General features: G+C 42.3%; 1 protein-coding gene and 1 pseudogene across 1 annotated transcript in view; one reads left to right on the forward strand and one right to left on the reverse strand.

Moving 5' to 3' along the window:
• The window catches only part of OPHN1 (oligophrenin 1), a 625,127-nt gene that overhangs the window by 544,890 nt on the left and 58,348 nt on the right, over window positions 1-21,889 (reverse strand). The gene's annotated exons all lie outside the window — the stretch shown is intronic.
• Window positions 11,333-14,888, forward strand: LOC129149158 (centromere protein L-like; annotated as a pseudogene).

The following is a 21,889-nucleotide window of genomic DNA, read 5'->3' on the forward strand; positions in this document are numbered from 1 at the left end:
CCACACCACCTGCCCCCAGCAATGTCCTGTTGCTCCAGAGCAGGCGTCCTCAAACTATGGCCCGTGGGCCACATGCGGGTGTTTTTGCCATTTTGTTTTTTTACTTCAAAATAAGATATGTGCAGTGTGCATAGAAATTTGTTCATAGTTTTTTTTAAACTATAGTCCGGCCCTCCAACGGTCTGAGGGACAGTGAACTGGCCCCCTGTTAAAAAGTTTGAGGACCCCTGCTCCAGAGTGTCAAAGGTTGAGAATTATAGCAATATGAGATCCAATTAAATGGGCATTTTTTCCAAAATTTCACTAATAATAAGAATAAACTGGGACACATTGTATTTCTAAGAGAGCTAAGCAGGCTTCTCCCCTCCAGAGTCAGATTCAGGGGATTTTACCTGAGCCTGGAAAACAATTACCCCAGATGAGTTTTATCAGGTAATTTGGGGCACCTGTCAGAATCTGACTATACAACACTCTGTCCCAAACTTTAATATACATAGGAGTCACCTGGATATCTTTCAAAAAAGACTGATTTAGAATCAGTAGATTTGAGGTGCAACCCAAGTTTTTACATTTCAAAGAAGTTACCATGTGATGCCACTGCAGCTGGCACAGGGACAAAACTTTGCTGAGCACTGGTTCTCAACCCTGACTATCCATTAGAATCACCTGGGGAGCTTTTAAAACTCTCAGTCACCAATCCTTTCCAAACTTCCAAAACAGAAGAGGAGATAAAGCTTCCCAACTGATTTTCTGAGTCCAACATTACCCCAATACCAAAGACAGATGAGAACACTACAAAAAAAAAAGAAAACAATAGGCCAATATCCTTTATGCACATTGATGCAAAAATTGTCAACAAAAGGCTTTTTGTTTACCATGGCAGCCGGCAGGATGTGAGGGAGAGAGTGTAAGGGAGTGAGAGGGGAGCGTGTGATGTGTGTGGTGTGTGTGTGTGTTTGTGTGCACACGCACACGTGTGTGTGTGAGAGACAATTAAACCTAACAAGAGTCTCGGGGGCTGGTGGATAAGGCTCTGATGAACAGGAAGCCCCTGATACCCCCACGGGAATTCCCCCCAGCAGGTGTGGCTCTGGCATGGAAACAATACCATCTTGAAGGGGAGAGCAGCCTCTAATAGGAGTGCAGCCACACCAACACCCAGACTGTCCTTGGACACCACCCCAGACAACTCAGTGAGCCACAGAGTGCACAGCACCCCAGCCAGAGTCACGCCTCCCTGGCTGTGGACTCTGGGACCCCGGCAGTGAATGGCAGAGTGCACAACACCCAGGACGCAGGCTCCAAGACCACCATAGGAAGTTGCAGAGTGCATGCCACTCTGGCCAGGGACAAAACCCCAGCTGTGGGCTCCAGGACCCCCAGCACCCTGGCCGCTGGCACCTGGACCCCACAGTGAGTTGCATGCCAGTGGGACCTTGCAGGCGACCCTTGCCAAGGAGCTGGGACCCTGAGCACATCCACAACAGCTTACACAACGAGGTCAGAGTTGAGCAACATAGTCAGACAACTTGTGAGGAGATGCCATCCATGAATGGAATAATAACATTCAACACCCAACTACATCAGGAAAACCCAAATAACTCAAGTAGGGGGCCTTCCTAGAACACCCAGCTCAGGAGATCTGAGAGACTGTACCACTGAGTCCCACAAAACACCTACTACATAAGGCCACTAATAAAAAATTCTGGGTGGCATAGAAGTTAGATGTAAGACATAGAAACAAATACAAAGAAACAGTAAAAATGGGGAGACAAAGAAACAATTCCAAAGGAAAGGAAAGGCAGAATCTCCAGAAAAGGAACTAAATGAAATGAAGGCAAGTAACTTGTTAGAGAAACAATTCAGAGTAATGGCTATAAGGATGCTCAAACATCTGACTGAGAATTACAAACAATTCAATGAGAATTATAAGTAGCTGAATGAGAAATACACCTACATGGATAAGAATCATAAGGAAATGAAGAATGACATAGCTGCAATAAAGAACTCCTGGGAAGGTTTCAACAGTAGACTAGAAGAAGGTGGGGACCAAAACAGCAAGTTAGAAGAAAAGGTAGGGAAAAAAAAAAAAACAAGCAGAGAAACAACTGGAAAAGCATTAACAAGCAAGAGGAGAGTTTAAGGGAGCTTTGGGACAACATGAAGTCAAGGAACATCCACATAATAAAGGTTCCAGAAGGAGAAGAAGCTGAGGAAGGAATAGAAAACCTGTTTTAAGAAATAATGACAGCAAATTTCCCTCACTTGAGGAAGAAAAAATTAACACAAGTCCAAGAAGCACAGAGAGTACCAATCAAGATGAACCCAAAAAGACCTACATCAAAACACATAATTAAATTGGCAAACATAAAAGGCAAAGAAAGAATCTTAAAGGCCACAAGAGAGAGACATAAAGTTAATATAAGGGATTTCCCATTAGACTATAAACTGATTTCTCAACAGAAACACATTAGACCTGAAAGGAATATTATGAATTATACAAAGTGATGAAAAGCAAGGGACTGAATCCAAGAATACTCTATCCAGCAAGGCTATCATTCAAAATTGAAGGTGAAATCAGGAGCTTTGCAGACAAAAAAAAAGGTGAAGAGACTTCATTGCCTCCAAACCAGCAAGGCAAGAAATGCGAAAGGGACTGTGTTAAAAAAAAAAAAAAATAGAAAGGGAGGAAGGAACACAGGCATAAAAAATAAAAATGGCAACAAATAAGTACTTATCCTATATAATAAAACCTTAATATGCAAATCGACCAAATGGCAGTAAAACCAGCCACTCTGAAGCACACTGACCACCAGGGCCAGATGCTCAACGAGGGAGCTGTTCCCTGGTGGTCAGTGCAATCCCACAGGGGGAGCACCAATCAGGCAGAAGCCAGGCTCACGGCTAGTGAGCACAGTGGCGGTGGCGGGAGCCTCTCCCACCTCCATTGCAGGTGGGTGGTAAGAAGCAAGGGGTCCTAAGCTGGGAGGTGGACATCCTCCAAGGGGTCCCAGACTGCGAGAGGGTGCAAGCCGGGCTGAGGCTCCCCCCGCAGTGCATGCATTTCGTGCACCAGGCTTCTAGTCAATAATAACATTAAATGTGAATGGATTTAATGCTCCAATCAAAAGACATAGGGCAGGATCAGAGTGAAAAAGGGCAATGGGGGGGGACATCTGTAATACTCTCAATAATAAAGATATTTTTTAAAAGATCAGAAAGGGACTGGATTATTTTAAGGAACCACAGAGTAGTTTATCCCTTGGATATTGTGATTTCGATTTAAGAGCATGTCATGAAACAACAGTGGACATTTTTCATAACAAGCACACACACAAAATAAGTGAATAATGGATTTTTTTTTTTTTTACTTTGGACAGGTCATTCATATAATGTGTGAATTTAATAATAAACTTTTACATTTGTACTAAAAAAAATAAAAAAGAAATCAGCCCTGATAAGATATTGAGAGGAGTGCTCACAAGATCAGGTTTGCAAATTATTCCCCACATATTCATAACAAAAAGGGCCAAGATAGGTTCCATATATGTCCAATAGTTTTTAAACTTTGGGAATTGACTGAACACTATGGAATTGCTCCCTGAGAAAAATATACATTAGCACATACTCACACATCTATATATATAAAATCCTAAGTGACCAGCTGACCGTCCAGAGAGCAGATGCTCAATGCAGGAGCTGCCGAGCTGCAGTGACTTGGCAGCTGCGGTTCTTGGGTAATGCACCCAAGAGGAAGGAGGGAGAGGAGGAGCCCGATTCTGGGGTGCGTCACCTGAGAACCACCCTCTTGCAATCCAGGACCCCTTGGGGGATGTCAGAGAGCTGGTTTATACCCAATCCCCACAGGCCAGGACGAGGGATCCCACCGGTGCACAGGCACCAGGTCTCTAGTTAACATATAAAATCTGGGGAGGAGGTTGTTTCCACAAAATTCCTAATGTAGAGTTATTATTATACAATTAGAGGCCTGGAGCACGACATTCGTGCACTTGGGGATGGGGTGTCCTCAGCCAGGCCAGCACCCTTTTGCAGTCCAGGAGCCCGTGGGGGATGTCCGACTGACGGCTTAGTTGGACATCCTTAGTGCGGCTGTGGAGGCGGGAGAGGCTCCCGCCACCACTGCTGCGTTCACCAGCTGTCAGCCAGGCATGTGGCTGAGCAGTGCTCCTGCTGTGGGAGTGCACTGACCACCAGGGAGCAGCTCCTGCGCTGAGCGTCTGCCCCCTGGTGGTCAGTGCGCATCATAGAGACTGTTTGGTCTATTTGCATATTACCCTTTTATTATATGGGATAGTATTTGTAGTAAAAATTCAATATTTTGATGGCCTGCTTAGAAAAAAAATGATAATGTCTTAGAATACTGGAACTTGAAGAAGCCAGCACTAAATCACAGGTGGGTGAGATGAGATGATGAAGAAAACAATGCCAAAAACAGAATTAAGATATAATCCCAGATTCCAACTGTCACTTGGTACTGAATTGGAAAAGGAGAACACATGCCAAATGTTTCAAGTCTGCAGACTCAAGTAGGACACTGTTTATTCAGAAATACGTGGCTTCAGGAGCTTGTCTTAGAAGCTGTTACACCACCATCCTCAGAGCCCAAATACAGAACCAGTGACAAATGCTTTTAACTTTAGCAGAAGAGAATACTGAGATAATCCTTATGAAAGGCAAAAAGGGCACAAAATAAATTGAAAACCAAGTCTAAAAAAAACTCAAATCAAGGAAACAAAACTGGTAGGAAGCATTCCTAGGGAGAAGCGTAGTGTTCATTACAACTAAATATAAAAATCATTTTTTAAACTGTCATTCTTCCCTACAGATCAGCAATCTTTGTGCATTTGTGTAGGCATGTGTTCTTTCTGGAGGTGTTTATGTTGAAATGGTATCTGCTATAAATAGGCAGAAATCTAAGGGAGTGGGTTCAGTGTTCAGCAACTAAATTAAATCTCAATTGTGCCATTCAACTTTAAAAAAGAAAATTCCCTATCACTGACCTATTGCCAGAGAGACTCACAGAGCTCTGTCAGTTGGCTATGTATGCCCTTATGTATGCCCTATGTGTGATCCCAGGCTCAAGATAACAAGGCAAAGAAGCAGTAATGAGTCTGAACTGAGGCAGCATTCTGAAGTCTAGTAAATCAGACACTGTACCAGACATACTGCTTGATGGATGGGACAGTTCTTAAGCAAAGGGGACAGCTATCCCATGCAGATTTAAAGAAAATTCTAAAAGAGAAGTGTATTATTTATAACTAGAGGCCCGGTGCACGAAATTCATGCAGGGGAGGGGGGTTCCCTCAGCCCGGCCTGCACCCTCTCCAATCCGGGACCCCTCAGGGGATGTCCTGACTGCCTCTCGCAATCCGGGACTGCTGGCTCCTAACCACTCGCCTGCCTGCCTGCCTGATCGCCCCTAACCCCTCTGCCTGCCTGCCTGATCACCCCTAACCACCTCTGTCTGCCTGCCTGATCACCCCTAACTGCTCCCCTACTGGCCTGATCGCCCCTAACTGCTCCCCTGCTGGACTGATCGGCCCTAACTGCCTCTGCCTCGCCCCGTACCCGGGACCCAGGATTCCCTCCTCCAGCCAGTCACAGGCACCCGGGACCCCAGGCTTCCCTCCCTCTGGCCGGCCACAGGCACCCAGGACCCAGGTCGGCTTTGCTCGGGCCAGCCGCAGCTGCAGGGGACCGTGGGCGGGTGGTTTTGCTAGGGCTGCAGTTGCAGGCACCCGGGACCGCAGCCTGGATAGTCCTCATTCCTCTCTCACAAGCTCATTTGTGCCTGGCTAGTCCCCAGTCCTCTCTCATGAGCTCATTTGTGCCTGGCTGGTCCCATTCTTCTCTCCTCAGTGTTGAGTGTCTGAGCCATTAAGGCATGACAGCGTGAGGGCGTGATGGCCATTTGCATATTAGCTCTTTATTATATAGGATAGCCAAGACATGGAAACAACCTAAGGTTCTTTCCACAGATGATTAGATAAAGATGTGGTACATCTATAATAATAAAAGGTTAATATGCTAATTAGACCAGACATCATTCCTGACGAAGCCGGGGCTGGAGGGAAGTCTGGGTCCTGGTGCCTGTGGGTAACCCAAGGGAAGTCAGCCCAAGTCCCGGGTGCCTGCCAGTGGCCGGGAGAGGGAAGCAGCCCAGGTCCCAGATGCCGGAGGGAAGCCGGTGCCAGCAGCCGGGGGAAGGAAGGCCTACTCTTGCACGAATTTTTGTGCATCAGTCTCTAATATATATATATATGTGTGTGTGTATATATATATATATATATATATATATATATATATATATGTGTGTGTGTGTGTGTGTGTGTGTATATATATATATTGGACTACTACTCAGCCATAAAAAAGATGAAATATTACTATTTGCAACAACACTGATGAGAGTACTATGCTAAGTGAAAAAGACGAGAACCATATTACTTCACTCATATGTGTAATATAACACAAAAAGTAGTAAACAAACTAACAAAACAAACTCATAGATACAGACAATGGAATGGTGATTGCCAGAGAATAAAGAGGGTGGGGGGAGTGTCAAGATCATGAAATATGCAGTTACAGAAGCAAACAAGACTTCAGATGGTTACCACACAAAGTATACAGATTTTGAATTATAATCGTATACACATGAAAATTATATAATGCCATTAAGCAATGTTACCTTAATAAATTTAATTAATTAATTATTTAAATATAGAAGGACCTCACTGGGATGACACTAATACAAGAGTAACAAAGGAGGAAATGAGATACTGAAATACAGAGTAAGAAGGTCTGGATTGAAGTCTCAGCTTTACTGGGTAACTATACTGAAGTCATTTCAGTTCTTTACCTGTACAACAGGGTTAACGACAACAACTCTACCTGTTTCAAAGAATTGGTATGAAATGCAAACATCATCATAAAACTGATGCATATTATTGTCATTGAAATAATAAAGTCCTACATAAAGGTACAACATTTACTTGTCCACCATCTATCCCCCTGTTTCATTCATTAGAGTCTCTGGGATTATTTTCTTTCTTCTCTATCTTGGCATAGCCACACTCCTGTATTAAAGCTGAGATCAAACCTGTATACACTTGGGATTTCCTAGATGTCAGCAGAAGAGCTGGGAGGGGCCCAAATCCCCATCTTATAGAAAGTAGAAGCTGCTGCAGAATAAGTGATCTCCATACAGACTTCATCAGTTCTAGGTGATATATAAGGTCTCACAATGGGTGCAAGCAACTTGAGGTGGTGAGTGCAAAAGAAAGAGAATGTCCACATTCCCATTTTTGTCATTTAATTCATTTTATGTACATCTTTCATCCAAGAGATTTTTATTAAACTTTTAGGACATAGTGGGCTAAAGAAAGCAATAAGATCCTATATAATAAAAGGCCAGCAATCATAATGGCGTAATGATCGGAACGACCAATCAACCAGTCACTATGAGGTGCATTGACCACCTCTCGGTCCCTCCCCCTAGCCCGCAGGCTCCGATCACTGGATTGCCAACGGGGAACCATGGGGAACTGGGCTGGGTGGCAGCGGGGTGGGACTGAAGACTGGTGAGCTGTTGGAAAGCAGACCTCTTGGTCCCTTCCCCTGGCCCACAGGCTCCGATCAATCCTCAGTTTCTTCCGAAAGAAATGGTGCCTCCACTGCACAGCCTCTCGGGATGTGGACTCACCACTGTGAGAGGCTCCGGAGCGGGGACTTCAACAAGGACTTCAGCACCTACAGCGACCCTCAGCCTTCACTGCTGGGAGGTGGACGGAGAACATCAGCTGTAAAGCACAAACACCCTCCTCAGGAAGACCCCGCCAACTCCCTACTCCACAGCCGCTTCCAGGTCTGCAAGAACCTGCGCATGCTCCTCCCTGCAGGATGGGTGGGGCCAGAGCCTGAGCTGAGTGGTTCAGCAATGCGAAAGGGGCTGAGCCAGGCGGCTGGGCCAGTGCAGGGTCAGAGGGAGGGAGGGAGGGAGGGAAGAAGGTTGGGAGGGAGGGGCAGGAGCAATGGGGCAGCCCTGGTTCCCTGAAACTCTTCCCACAGGCATAGCCCTTCCTGGTTGAGTTTCCCATGTCATTGTTAGGGTTTTGGCTGTTGACGCCGGCTGTGAAAGGATTCACAAGGGAGAGAAGAGACAGGTGCAGAGAGAGGGCATTTATTTTACTTCTTTAAAGGGAGCAAAGGGCCAGGTGCCCTTTGATGGCACAAGGCACCAAAGGCAGAGTGGGCTGTTCTTTTGATTGCCGGAGGAACCGGGGTGGGTGGCAGCGATGGGGCTGGACTGGGGACTGGCGAGCGGGGCAAGATGGCCCTGATCGCAGGCTAGGCCTGGGGACCCTACCCGCGCATGATTTTGTGCACTGGGCCTCTAGTATTATATAAAGAGTATTGATCCAATGATAACTAAATAAAATTCATTATCCCAGACTTGCTCCTGGGCTAAAAAACAAATAGCTGTAAAGGATATTTTTATGGCAATTAGAGAAATCTGAATATGGACTTTAGATTAGCTAATACTATTATATCAGTGTTAAATGTCTTGATTTTCATAGATGAACTATGGGCATGTAATAAATATCCTTGTTATTAGGAAATACACACTGAAGGGTCCAAGGGAAAGGGTCATGATGTATGCAATTACTCTCAAATGGTTCAGAAAAAAATAATAATATGTAAATATTCAGGGACAGAATAAGGCTAAAGTAGCAAAATGTTAACAATAAGTGAATTTAAGTGAAAAATTTACTGAAGTCCTTTGTAATATTTTTAAACTTCACTGTAGGTTTAAAAGTACTTCAAAGTAAACTATTTTTAAAAATAATTAATGGTCTAGAAAAAAATAGACCTAAAATCTAGCCATCATGTAACCCCTGCACAAGTCATTTGTCATCTTTCAGTTTAATTTCTTCAGATGCTAAAATCGGGGTAATGATGCATAGATGCCCTACCTCCATTCCAGAACTGTTCTAAAATGCAAAGCATCATGATGATCCTCATGTAGAAGGTGTAGAAAAAACAAAAGCTTTAGAGTAAAAAGACAAGATTTAAATCCACTGCTCTACCATTTATATGAATAGACTGCCTTGATCGTATCCTAAGCCTCAGTATTTCCATCTATAAAATGGGAGCTGTTCTAAGAGGGAATTTCATAAGGATACATGCCTACCTCAAGAAGTAAGAAAAATCTCATATAAACAATCTGTCTTACACCCCAAGAAGCTAGAAAAAGAAGATAAAACAAAGCCAAAGTTAGTAGAAGGAGGAAAATAACAAAGATCGGAGTGGAAATAAATAAAATAGACTAAAAAGACAATAGGAAATAAACAAAAAGCTTTTTAAAAAAAAGATAAATAAAATTGGCAAACATTTAGCTAAATTTACCAAGAAAAAGAGAACAGGATCAAATAAATAAAATAAGAAATAAAAGGAGACATTACAACTGATATCACAGAAATATAAAACATCATAAGAGGCTACTATGAGCAATTAATTATATCCCAACAAATAAGACAACCTAAAAGAAATGGATAAATTCCTAGAAACATACAATCTTCTAAGACAAAATCATGAAGAAATAGAAAATCTGAATAAACTGATTACTAGTAGGAAATTGAATCACTAATCAAAAACCTCCCAACAAACAAACGTCCAGGGCCATACATCATCACTGGTGAATTCTACCAACCATTCAAAGAGGAATTAATAATACCAATCCTTCTCAAACCCTTCCAAAACACTGAAGAGAACACTTCTAAACTCATTTTATGAGGCCAGCATTATCCTGATACAAAAACCAGTCAAGGACTCCTCAGAAAAAAAAAGAAAATTATTGGCCAATATAACTGATGAACAAAGATGCAATAATCCTCAACAAAATATTAGCAAGCCAAAACCGGTTTGGCTCAGTGGATAGAGCGTCGGTCTGTGGACTGAAAGGTCCCAGGTTCGATTCCAGTCAAGGGCATGTACATTGGTTGCGGGCACATCCCCAGTAGGGGGTGTGCAGGAGGCAGCTGGTCGATGTTTCTCTCTCATCGATGTTTCTAGCTCTCTATTCCTCTCCCTTCCTCTCTGTAGAAAATCAATAAAATATATTTTAAAAAAAATATTAGCAAGATGTAATCAACAGCACATTAAAAGGATCATACATCATGATAAAATGGGGTTTATTCCATGGATACAAGGATGGTTCAACATCTACAAATTTCAACATTAACAAAATGAAGGATTAAAATCATATGATCACCTCAATAGATGAAGAAAAACATTTGACAAAAATCCAACATTCCCTACTGATAAAAACTCTCAACAAAGTGAGTACTGGTAGGAATGTCGCTCAACATAATAAAGACCATATATGACAAACCCACAGTTAATATCATACTCAACAAAAAGCTGAGAGCAGAAACAAGAAGAGGATGCCCACTCTCATTACTTTTATTCCAGACTAGAGGCCTGGTGCATGACATTCGTGCACTGGGGGATTGGGGGGGAGAGGGGCAGGGAGCTCAGCCCTGCCTGTGTCCTTTTGCAGTCCAGGAGCCCTTGGGGGACACCCAACTGCTGTCAGTTGGACATCCTTAGCGCTGCGGCGGAGATAGGAGAGGCTCCCGCCACCACCGCTGTGCTCGCCAGCTGTCAGCCCAGCTTCTGACTGAGCAGCGCTCTCCCTGTGGGAGCGCACTGACCACCAGGGGGCAGCTCCTGCATTGAGCGTCTTCCTCCTGGTGGTCAGTGCGTGTCATAGCAACTGGTCATTCCACCATTTGGTCAATTTGCATATTACCCTTTTATTATATAGGATAGTATTTGAAGTACTAGCCAGACCAATTGAGCAAGAAAAATAAATAAAAGGGGTATTCTCAACAGTGGGATTTGGCAGCTGGCCTTGCCTTGGCACCTGAGGGCTCAGGTGCAGAGTGCCAGGTGAGACAATCTGTCCTTTGCCCTTCCCCTCTGTGGGCAGAGGCCGACTCGGCAGGAGCAAGGGTCACAGAGCTGGTGGCTGGGTCTGCGAACTGTCCCTCGGGGTGAAGTTGCAGGGCTCCCCCGGCTTCTGAGGGAGCGAAAGTCTCCCCAATGGGCACATTTGTGTCCCTGGTGAACCCGCTTGTGGAGCGTGAGGGAATTTGGGAGGGGCCAGTGTCCCTCCAGCCTCGCCCTTAGCTGCCATTTGGGCGGCTTTATTATTTCAGGGGATTTCAGTCTCGGCGGCATGCTGGGTCGAGTTTTGAACAATGATTCATAAAGCCAGCGTGGGTGACAGCGTCATCACAGAACTTCATTGACCATGTATTCTTATGATATACCAGAATTGACTCCCAGACGAAGTGCATTCTCAAGGCTTAAAGATCACTTTATAGGTGCCACCCCTCTACAGAGGCAGTTAGAATCAGGAAACTGACTTGATTTGTCCCACCTTCACCTCAAAAGTAAATTCCCCAATGTTCACAGTTGCAGGAAGATGTTGATCCTCAAAAGGTTGCATTCCTTCTACATAAGCAATGGACTCTGTACAGTTTAACTCTCCTGTATAAGTTCTCCTACACTAATCTCAAAGAGTACTCTAAATTTCTGAGTTCATTTCTTGTTGCTGAAAAGCAAAAAGGACTTGCTGTGAAAGTGGGAGAAGACTTGAACATCAAAATGATTTTCTCTACTCTCCTGGGAATGAAAGCAACACAAAGGGACCCTGATGCATTTCTTGTCCAGATTCTGTCAAAATCTCAATTGCCATCTGAGAACAGAGAAGGTAAAGTGTTGTGGACTGGTTGGTTCTGCTTTATATTTGGAGACAGTCTTCTGGAGACTGTTTCAGAAGATTTCATCTGTCTACCCTTACTCCTTGCAAATGGCGCAGAGACTAATACAGCCTTAATTGGAACCTGGTTTCAGAAAACTTTTGACTATCATTTCAGTCCCTTAGCAATCAATGTCTTTAAATTTTCCTGGATGGCGGCTATGTGGACTGCATGCAAAATGGACCTCAACTTGAACAGCCATACCAGGACATATCCCCTTGAAATAGATGCTAAAAACTGTGAGCTGTCTTAATAACCATCATGTACTGAGTTCTATTTGCTATGGATCTGGCAAATTGCAGGGGCTTACAATGTGGACTGGAGAAATGTGTACAATCTGGATCATGCTTACCCAGTTAAGTTATTGGTTATAGATAACTTGAATGACTTGCATATTTCAGCCTTTAGGTCAAAAGATTGGCTAGGACTAGATATAGGAGTAGATGTCGCAGGACAAGATCCCCTAGGCCAGTGGTCTGCAAACTGCGGCTCACGAGCCACATGCAGCTCTTTGGCCCCTTGAGTGTGGCTCTTCCACAAAATACCACTTGCAGGTGTGCACATACAGTGCAATTGAAACTTCATGGCCCATGCACAGAAGTCAGTTTTCGGCCTGGACGAGTCTACTTTGAAGAAGTGGCATTAGAACACTCAAGGGGCCAAAGAGCCACATGTGGCTCGCGAGTCGCTGTTTGCCGACCACTGCCCTAGGCCACTGCCACCACCATGCAAATAGAAGTAGGATATAAGGGAAGGAATGCCTGGGTGGAATGGATTCAATATTCTGTACACGTCCTAAATAAAAGCGACTGTTACGCTAGTGCAGCAGGAAGGCTGGAGGCCCAAGTGGTCCATTCCCATTCCAATGGACCTCAGACAGTAACGGATAGAATGTGTGCTTGCCTTGTACCAGGAGGAAACCACCTGGGGAAACACTTCCTGTAAGACTCTCTCCCTGTTCCCATCCAACAGAGGTAAAGAGCAAGGACCCCACAAAATGATCCGGCCCCATCCTCCAATGTAAACTATACCTCCTGCCTCTCAAGAGGGAGGGGGGCGGGAAACAGTGCTCGGTGTTTAATGAGAAATTTATCTGGATGCGTAAATGGCCGAGTATCCTCAGAAGCCAATCATGCTGCACTGTCAGTATCCCATGCTGATGTCTGGTGGTGTCATGGGGGACCCTGACTTGTTGCCTTGCCCAGCACTTGGAGTGGAACTTGTGCTCTGATACAATTGGCTATCCCTTTCACTTTGGCATATCATAAACCTTTTTCAATGGACAGACTAGAAAGAGGAGAGAGTCCGGGGGGCTCCTTTGATCCCCATATTTACAAAGATTCCCATTGGGGTTCCAGGAGAAGTACCAAGGAATTTAAGGCTAGAAATCAGATTGCTGTAGGGTTTGAGTCTGTCCTGTGCTGGTGGCCCACTGTGAACAAGAATGTGGCTGGATTAATTATATTTACTATAACCAGCAAAGGCTCGTTAACTACACTCGAGATGCAGTTAAAGGTACAGCTGAACAGCTAGATGCCACCAGCAGGATTACCTGGGGGAACAGGTTGGCCTTGGATACGATTCTGGCAGAAAAAGGAGGACTATGTGTAATGTTGGGGCCAGTGCTGCACATTCATCTCTGACAACACAGCAGACGGACTATCACTGAGGCCCTAAGGCATTGGCAGCTTTAGTGACAAGTGAGTGAGAATCCTGGAACTGAGGATCCTTTCTCTGATTCCCTAGAGCACTGGTTCTCAACCTTTTTAATGCCACGACCTTTTAATACAGTTCCTCATGTTGTGGTGACCCCCAACCATAAAATTATTTTTGTTGCTACTTCATAACTGTAATTGTGCTACTGTTATGAATAATAATGTAAATATCTGTGTTTTCCGATGGTCTTAGGCAACCCTGCTAGCGGTTCTCAACCTGTGGGTCGCGACCCACAGGTTGAGAACCACTGCTGTAGAGCCTAAGACCATCGGAAAACACAGATATTTACATTACGATTCATTAACAGTAGCAAAATTACAGTTATGAAGTAGCAACGAAAATAATTTTATGGTTGGGGGTCACCACAACATGAGGAACTGTATTAAAGGGTCATGGCATTAAAAAGGTTGAGAACCACTGTCCTAGAGCAATGGTTTGGAAAGTGGAAGGGAGCAATGGTATTTACTTTCACCTCTTTGATTAGGAGCTACAGTGATGGGATGTTACATCATCCCATGTCTTATCCAAAGGCTAATTGAAATTGCATTGACCAAACAGCAAAATAGTCTTCTCCTAGACACTGCAGAGCATGAAAGTCAATGAGTTTCAGCCGAGTTTGAAAAAAAAGAGTTTAAATAAAGAAAAGGGGAGAATTGTGAGACTAAACAAGTCATTTTTTCTGTCAAAGAACAGTTTAGACAGCCGCCATTTTGGACTGCATGACTTGACAGCCACCATTTTGGCCACATGACTTGCAGCTCCCCTGGGGGCCACCATCTTTAAACAGCAAAGGCCAGGCCCTCCCTTTGAATTAGCCAATCACAAAAGACTGGGCACCTGAGCTCTAATCAAGAGCAAAGGACAGGTCACGTGCGTCAGGGATTATAAACTCGAGCAGCCCACCTGCTCAGTGTGTGCATGCTCCCAGACCATGTGCTGCACACCCTCATGCTGCAGTGAAGATATTTGCCTTAAAAAAAAATGGACCATTATGTGGCTACTACTGAATTTCTTTGGTCTGTACCATGTAGCCCTCAAAGTCTGGATATTTCTTATGCCATACATCTGAAGAATGTAAAAGCTTTGTAGGACAGTGTCCACAAAGCCCATGGGGAAGTTACCCAGGAGGAAGTTGACTTATTCATGGACTGCCTTTGTTCACATTTCCATAGGCATTTCAAAATTCACTTATCAGCCACAAGATTGGTTCGTGTTTCAACATCTGTAGCTTCAGCACATACTAATGGAAAAATAAAAATTCTGTGTCATAAATACCTTATTGGAGTGTTGGCATATTTGACAGAACTGGCAATTTTTCAAGTTCAGTGAGGCCTTGTGGGGATCATAGGTCATGGATTATATACCTTTTTCTCATTGATTATTTGACTAATTGCTATGCTGAGAAGGGACTGCAGCAGAAATGGGCATCCATCTCTGCATCTGTTTCCTCACAGTGCCTTTGGAGGTGCCCAATAGAAGAAGCCAAGAAGGATCTAGAACAGAAGGTGGTAGGGGATGAACCACAGCCAGGTGTTTCTGTAATAGTCATGATGATCAGGGGTGCCAGTCTCTAGAAAATGCTGAGTTATTTGTTGGCCATCTTTCTATGTTTAGTATGTCAAACGTTTAGGATTCAAATGAGATAGCTCTAATATTCAGTATTTCTGATTTGGGACTCTAAAACTGTTAGTCCCTTGTAAGCATTTTAGACTTGCCTTAAGAGAGAATTTCTGTCTTGTAAAGACATTTTCCTAGCACAATTTTGCTGTAGAGAATTAGCAACCAAAAAGTCCTCTGCAAAGGAAACTAAAAATGAATATGGATTTTTTAAAGCCAATAATATGCTTCTGTTTTTAATATTATTCAGTTCTTATTGCAATGTTGAATTAAATATATTCGCTTTTAAAATGAAGCAGTGTCTCGGTGACATCTTTAATTAATGTTTCATGAATGGGAAGTCACAGGCTTTTTCTCTAGCACAAAGGTTACAAACCAACAATTACAGTCATACAAATTGTACATATGAAAGGCAGAGATTTTCTTCATGTCCCCAATTTTGCTTTAGCACAGTGCTTGGTAAATATCTGTAGATAAAATGAATGAATTTTAATCAACTCTTCCATTTTCCAGATGAAATCTACCAACTTTAGAAACTTGTTCTAAAGGTTATATCTAAATCTCTTCTTTTTACTGAGTATAGAAAAGTTTTGTTTTACTTTAGAAACCATGTTTTTAAAAATCTTGTTTGGAGGAAAATAACTTTAATAGTCTATTATTCTAAAAAAAACCAACAAGTTTCTGGAGTGTGGTATTGTTTTACATTAGGAACAGGAGAGGTAGTAGAAAAAACATGGGTTTTGGAGTCAGACATTCATTCATTCAATTAATATTAAGCTCCTACTGTGTACTTAATATTGGGTAATAGGAATATAGCAGTGAAGACAAAAAATATCCCTGCCCTGTGGAAATTATATTCTAATGGAGGAAGGCAAAAGATAATTTCATATGGAGATAAACACTATAAAGAAAATAAAGCAGTAAGATGGGAAAAAGGGTGTGTGGGATGGGCCTACTTTACTTACAATTGTCAAAGAAGGGCTCTCTGAGGAAGTGACAGGGGAGCTGAGTCCTGAGTGAGGAGCAGGAACCAGCCACATGAAGATCTGAGGACAAGTGTGCTAGGAAGGTGACACTGCAGGAGCAAAGGCCTTGGGACAGGTAAGGGCTCAGTTTGAGGAACAAAGGGAATGTATGGCTGGAGCACAGTAAGAGTGGAGAAGGGCGAGATGGAACTGAAGAGACTGTGCAGCAGAAACTTCTTCAATGGTGTTATGACTCCCAACTTTTGGCTGGGCACATAGCTGCCCAGAAACAGGATGACATTTCCCAGCCCCTAAGTTCTGACCATATAAGTGGAAGCGTTATGTAGAGCTTCCAGGAATCTTCCTTAAAACACAGCAGGCATGTACCCCTTGCTCTTTTCTTCTTCCAACTTTACCACTTGGCATACATGTAATGACTGGTACTCTAGCTGCTGTTTTAGGTCACAGGGATGAGGGTCAGGTCCTAAGGACCAGGAAACATAGCATGGAAGGAGTTTGTGCCCTGAGGACTTTTAAAAATATATATTTTTATTTATTTCAGCCTTCTGCATGCCCACTACTGGGGGTTGAGCTTGCAACGTGGGCCTGTGCCCTTGACCGAAATCGAATCCGGGACCCTTCAGTCCCCAGGCCAACGCTCTAACCACTGAGCCAAACCTGTTATGGCCCTGAGGACTTCTTGAAGCTGAACCCTGTACCAACCTTGGGAGGTCTTCCTCCAGACATGTGTGTCAGAGAAGTAAACTTCCATCTTGTTTTAAGCTATTGCTGTTTGGGTCTTTTGCTCATAGCCAAACCTAATCCTAATACCTAGAGGCAAGATTCCCATCATCTCAGTTTTCATAGGTACTGTGAAGAACTTGGATTTTATCCTCAATGCAATGGGAGCCCCTGAAGTTTTAAGCAGGGGAGGAATGTGACCCACTTTATATTTTATAAGTTATTGAATAAATTGTAGGTAGACAAGAGTGGAACTGGGAAAAGTTAAAGGGGTGTTAGAAATGGTACAGACTCTACGGAGAAGTTAGTGTATAGTATGCTCTCTTTTATGGAAGGAATGGAGGAATATGTGTGTGTGTAATTCCTTATGTTAAAAGAAATGGAAGGGACATACCAAAAACTAGTAAAAGTTGTTACCAATAGGAGAAAGGAAGGAATTGGAGAGAGGAGACAGGAATGAAAGTTAAGGCTTCTCAGAATGTTCCATTTATAGTTTGGAGCCATATAAGTGATTTATATAACTATAAAACAAAATTAGACCCAAAAGGAAAAAAAAAGCAATCCTTAAAATTTAAAACAAATGAACATATATATACACAGAGTGGCCAGATTATTATGATCTCTGAACGCATAATAATCTGGCTACTCAGTGTATATATATATATTAGAGGCCCGGTGCATGAATTCGTGCATGGTTGGGGTCCAGCCAGCCTGGCCAGAGGGAGGGGACATGGGCAGTTGGCCGGCCTGCATTCTGGTCAAACTCCCGGTCGAGGGGACAATTTGCATATTAGCCTTTTACTATATAGGATATACACTGAGTGGCCAGATTATTATGTGTTCAGAGATCATAATAATCTGGCCACTCAGTGTATATTGTCTAAAGTTTTACATATGTCTCCTTTTTCCCCAATTGACCCCTTCCCCATCCCTTCCCAGTGCAGGCAAGCCCCCACCGCCCCAGCGTCTGTGTCCATTGTTTATGCTAATATGCATGCATGTAAGTCCTAACCCCCCTCTCTAACCCCCCTCCCCTACCACCAGGCTCTAGATCAATCTATTCTTGTTCATAAAATTATGTTGAACATTACATCCTACATATGAGTGATATTTATCCCACATGTGATATTTATCTTTCTCTGACTGGCTTATTTCACTTAGAATAATTCTCTCCAGTTCCACCCATGCTGGTGCAAATGGTAAAAGTTCCTTCTTTTTAAAGACAGCATAGTATTCCATTGTGTAGATGTACCACAGTTTTGTAATCCACTCATCTGCTGATGGGCACTTAGGCTGTTTCCAAATCTTAGTTATGAATTGTGCTGCTATGAACATAGAGGTACATATATCCTTTCTGATTGGTGTTTCTGTTTTCTTAGGATAGAGTCCTAGTAGTGGGATTACTGGGTCAAATGGGAGTTCCATTTTTAACTTTTTCAGGAAACTCCATACTGTACTCCACAGTGGCTGCACCAGTCTGCATTCCCACCAGCAGTGCAGGAGGGTTCCCTTTTCTCCACATCTTCTCCAGCACTTGTCCTTTGTTGATTTGTTGATGATAGCCATTCTGACAGGTGTGAGATGGTATCTCATTGTTGTTTTGATTTGCAGTTCTCAGATGATTGGTGAGTTTGAGCATGTTTTCATATATCTCTGGGCCTTCTGTATGTCCTCTTTAGAAAAGTGTCTATTTAGATCCTTTGACCATTTTTTAATTGGATCATTTATCTTCCCTTTGTTAAGTTGTATGAGTTCTCTGTAAATTTTGGAGATTAAACCCGTATCGGAGATAACATTGGCAAATATGTTCTCCCGTGCAGTGGGCTTTTTTGTTGTTTTCTTTGCTGTGCAGAAGCTTTTTATTTTGATGTAGTCCCATTTGTTTATTTTCTTCTTAGTCTCCATTGCCCTAGGGCCGTGGTCGGCAAACTGAGGCTCCAGAGCCACACGCGGCTCTTTGGCCTCTTGAGTGTTCTAACGCCACAAAATAGACTCGCCCAGGCCGAAAACCGACTTCTGTGCATGGGCCACGAAGTTTCAATCGCACTGTAGGTGTGCGCCCGCACGTGGTGTTTTGTGGAAGAGCCACACTCAAGGGGCCAAAGAGCCGCATGTGGCTCGTGAGCCACGGTTTGCCAACCACTGCCCTAGGGGCTGTGTCTGTAAAGATATTGCTATGACATATGTCTGCTATTTTGTGCCTATGGAGTCTTGTAGGATTTTATGGTTTTCCGTCTTACATTCAAGTCCTTTAGCCATTTAGAGTTTGTTTTTGTGTATGGTGTAACTTTGTGGTCTAGTTTCATTTTTTTTGCATGTATCTGTCCAAATTTCCCAGCACCATTTATTAAAGAGACTGTTTTGACTCCATTGTATGTTCTTGCCTCCTTTGTCACATATTAATTGAGCATAACGGCTTCGGTCGATTTCTGGGTTCTCTGTTCTGTTTCATTGGTCTATATGTCTGTTCTTGTGCCAGTACCAGGCAGTTTTGAGAACCGTGGCTTGGTAATATAGCTTGATATCTGGTAATGTGATCCCTCCAACTTTGTTCTTCTTTCTCAGGATTGCTGTGGCTATTCAGGGTCTTTTTTATTCCAGATGAATTTTTGGAGAGTTTGTTCTAGATCTTTGAAATATGCCGTTGGTATTTTTTTTAATGTATTTTATTGATTTTTTTCAGAGAGGAAGGGAGAGGGATAGAGAGTTAGAAACATCGATGAGAGAGAAACATCGATCAGCTGCCTCCTGCACACCTCCTACTGGGGATGTGCCCGCAACCAAGGTACATGCCCTTGACCGGAATCGAACCCAGGACCTTTCCGTCTGCAGGCCGACACTCTATCCACTGAGCCAAACCGTCTAGAGCGCCATTGGTATTTTAATGGGGAGTGCATTGAATCTGTAGATTGCTTTGGGGAGTATGGACATTTTAATGATGTTGATTCTACCAATCCATGAACATGGTATATTCTTCCATTTGTTTATGTCTTCCTCTATCTCTTTTTTCAATGTCCTGAAGTTTTCTGAGTACAGGTATTTTACTTCCTTAGTTAAGTTTATTCCTAGGTATTTTAATTTTTTTGGTGCTATAGTAAATGGGATTTTTTCATTTCTCTTTCGGTGGGTTCATTATTGGTGTATAAAAAGGCCATAGATTTCTGGGTGTTAATTTCATATCCTGCTACATTGCCAAATTCATTTATTAGGTCTAGTAGTTTTTCAATGGAGTCTTTGGGGTTTTCTACGTATACTATCATGTCATCTGCGAATAAGGACGGTTTTACTTCTTCTTTTACAATTTGGATGCCTTTTATTTCTTCTTCTTGTCTGATCGCAATGACTAATACTTCCAGTACTTTGTTGAAGAGAAGTGGTGAGAGTGGGCATCCCTGTCTTGTTCCTGTTCTTAGGGGAAATGGTTTCTGTTTTTGCCCATTGAGTATGATGTTGGCTGTGAATTTGTCATATATGGCTTTTATTATGTTGAAGTATGATCCTTCTAATCCCACCTTGCTGAGGGTTTTTATCAAGCAACGGTGTTGGATTTTGTCAAATGCTTTTTCTGCATTGATTGATATGATTATGTGATTTTTGTCTCTCAGTTTGTTTATGTGATGTATCACATTTATTGATTTGCGGATATTGTATCAACCTTGCATCCCCGGAATGGTCATGGTGTATGATCTTTCTAATGTAAAGCTGGATCCGATTTGCTAGAATTTTGTTGAGAATTTTAGCATCTATGTTCATCAAGGATATTGGCCTGTAGTTCTTACGTTGTGTGGTGTCTTTATCTGGTTTTGGAATTAGGGTAATGCTGGCTTTATAGAAAGAGCTTGGAAGTATGCCTTCCTATTGAATTTTTTTGGAATAGTCTGAGGAGGATAGGTTTTAGTTCTTCTTTGGATGCTTGGTAGAACTCCCCTGTAAAGCTGTCTGGACCAGGGCTTTTGTTTGCTGGAAGATTTTTGATTGCTGCTTCAATTTCTTTGGTAGTTACCAGCTTACTCAGGTTTTTTTATTATTCTTGATTGAATTTTGGGAGGTTGTATTTTTCTAAAAATATGTCCATTTCATCTAGGTTGTTGGAATAGAGTTGTTCATAGTATCTTTTCATAATTGTTTGTATTTCCATGGGGTCGGTTGTTACTTTACCTCTTTCATTTCTGACTTTGTTTATTTGGGTCCTCTCTCTTTGGTAAATATATATTAAATTCATGCTATAATCATACAAAGAATTATTTTTAGTATCTTTACTACTATTTTAACTGTGCATCATTAGTGGTCTATGTCCTAGGAAAAGAGCAGCAAAGGAATCTTAAATTTCATTCAGTTTTATTTTTATTAATAATATTGGTATTATTTTACCACTATTTATAATAAGATGAAACATGTAATTATAACAATGTTAGGAACCAAGATTTACAGTGTAAAAATATACAATTATAAAATAAGGTAAGCTAAGTAGAAACTGTACTACTAAATTTTAATTGGAAATATCAGAATGAGCTCATTTATTTTTGAAATGCAAAAAGTTTTAAATGTTGATGGTCTAGTTTATCAATGTTTTTCTTTTATTGTTCTTTTGCTGTCATATCTAAGAAATCATTGTTTAATCTTAAGCCCTGAAGATTTACTCATATGTTTTCTTCTATGGATTTTATAATTTTAACTCTTAACTTTAGGTCTGTAATCCATTTTGACTTAATTTTTATGTGTGGTGTGAGGTAAGCATCCAAATTCATTTGACAAATGGATATCCATTTGTCCCAGCACCATTTATAGAAAAGATTATTTTCCCATTGAATTGTCTCTCACCTTTCTTAAAAATCAGTGGGCTATAAATGTTTATTTCTGGATCCTCCACTTTATTTCATCAGTTTATAATATGTCAGTTCTTATGCCTATACCACATTGACTTGATTACTATAGATTTGTAGTGCTTTTTAAAAGCAGGAAGTATGACTTTTCTAGCTTTGTACTTTTTTCAAGATTGTTTTGGCT

The sequence above is a fragment of the Eptesicus fuscus genome, chromosome 1 (genome assembly GCF_027574615.1).
Source record: "Eptesicus fuscus isolate TK198812 chromosome 1, DD_ASM_mEF_20220401, whole genome shotgun sequence".
In the NCBI taxonomy this organism is placed as follows: Eukaryota; Metazoa; Chordata; class Mammalia; order Chiroptera; family Vespertilionidae; genus Eptesicus; species Eptesicus fuscus.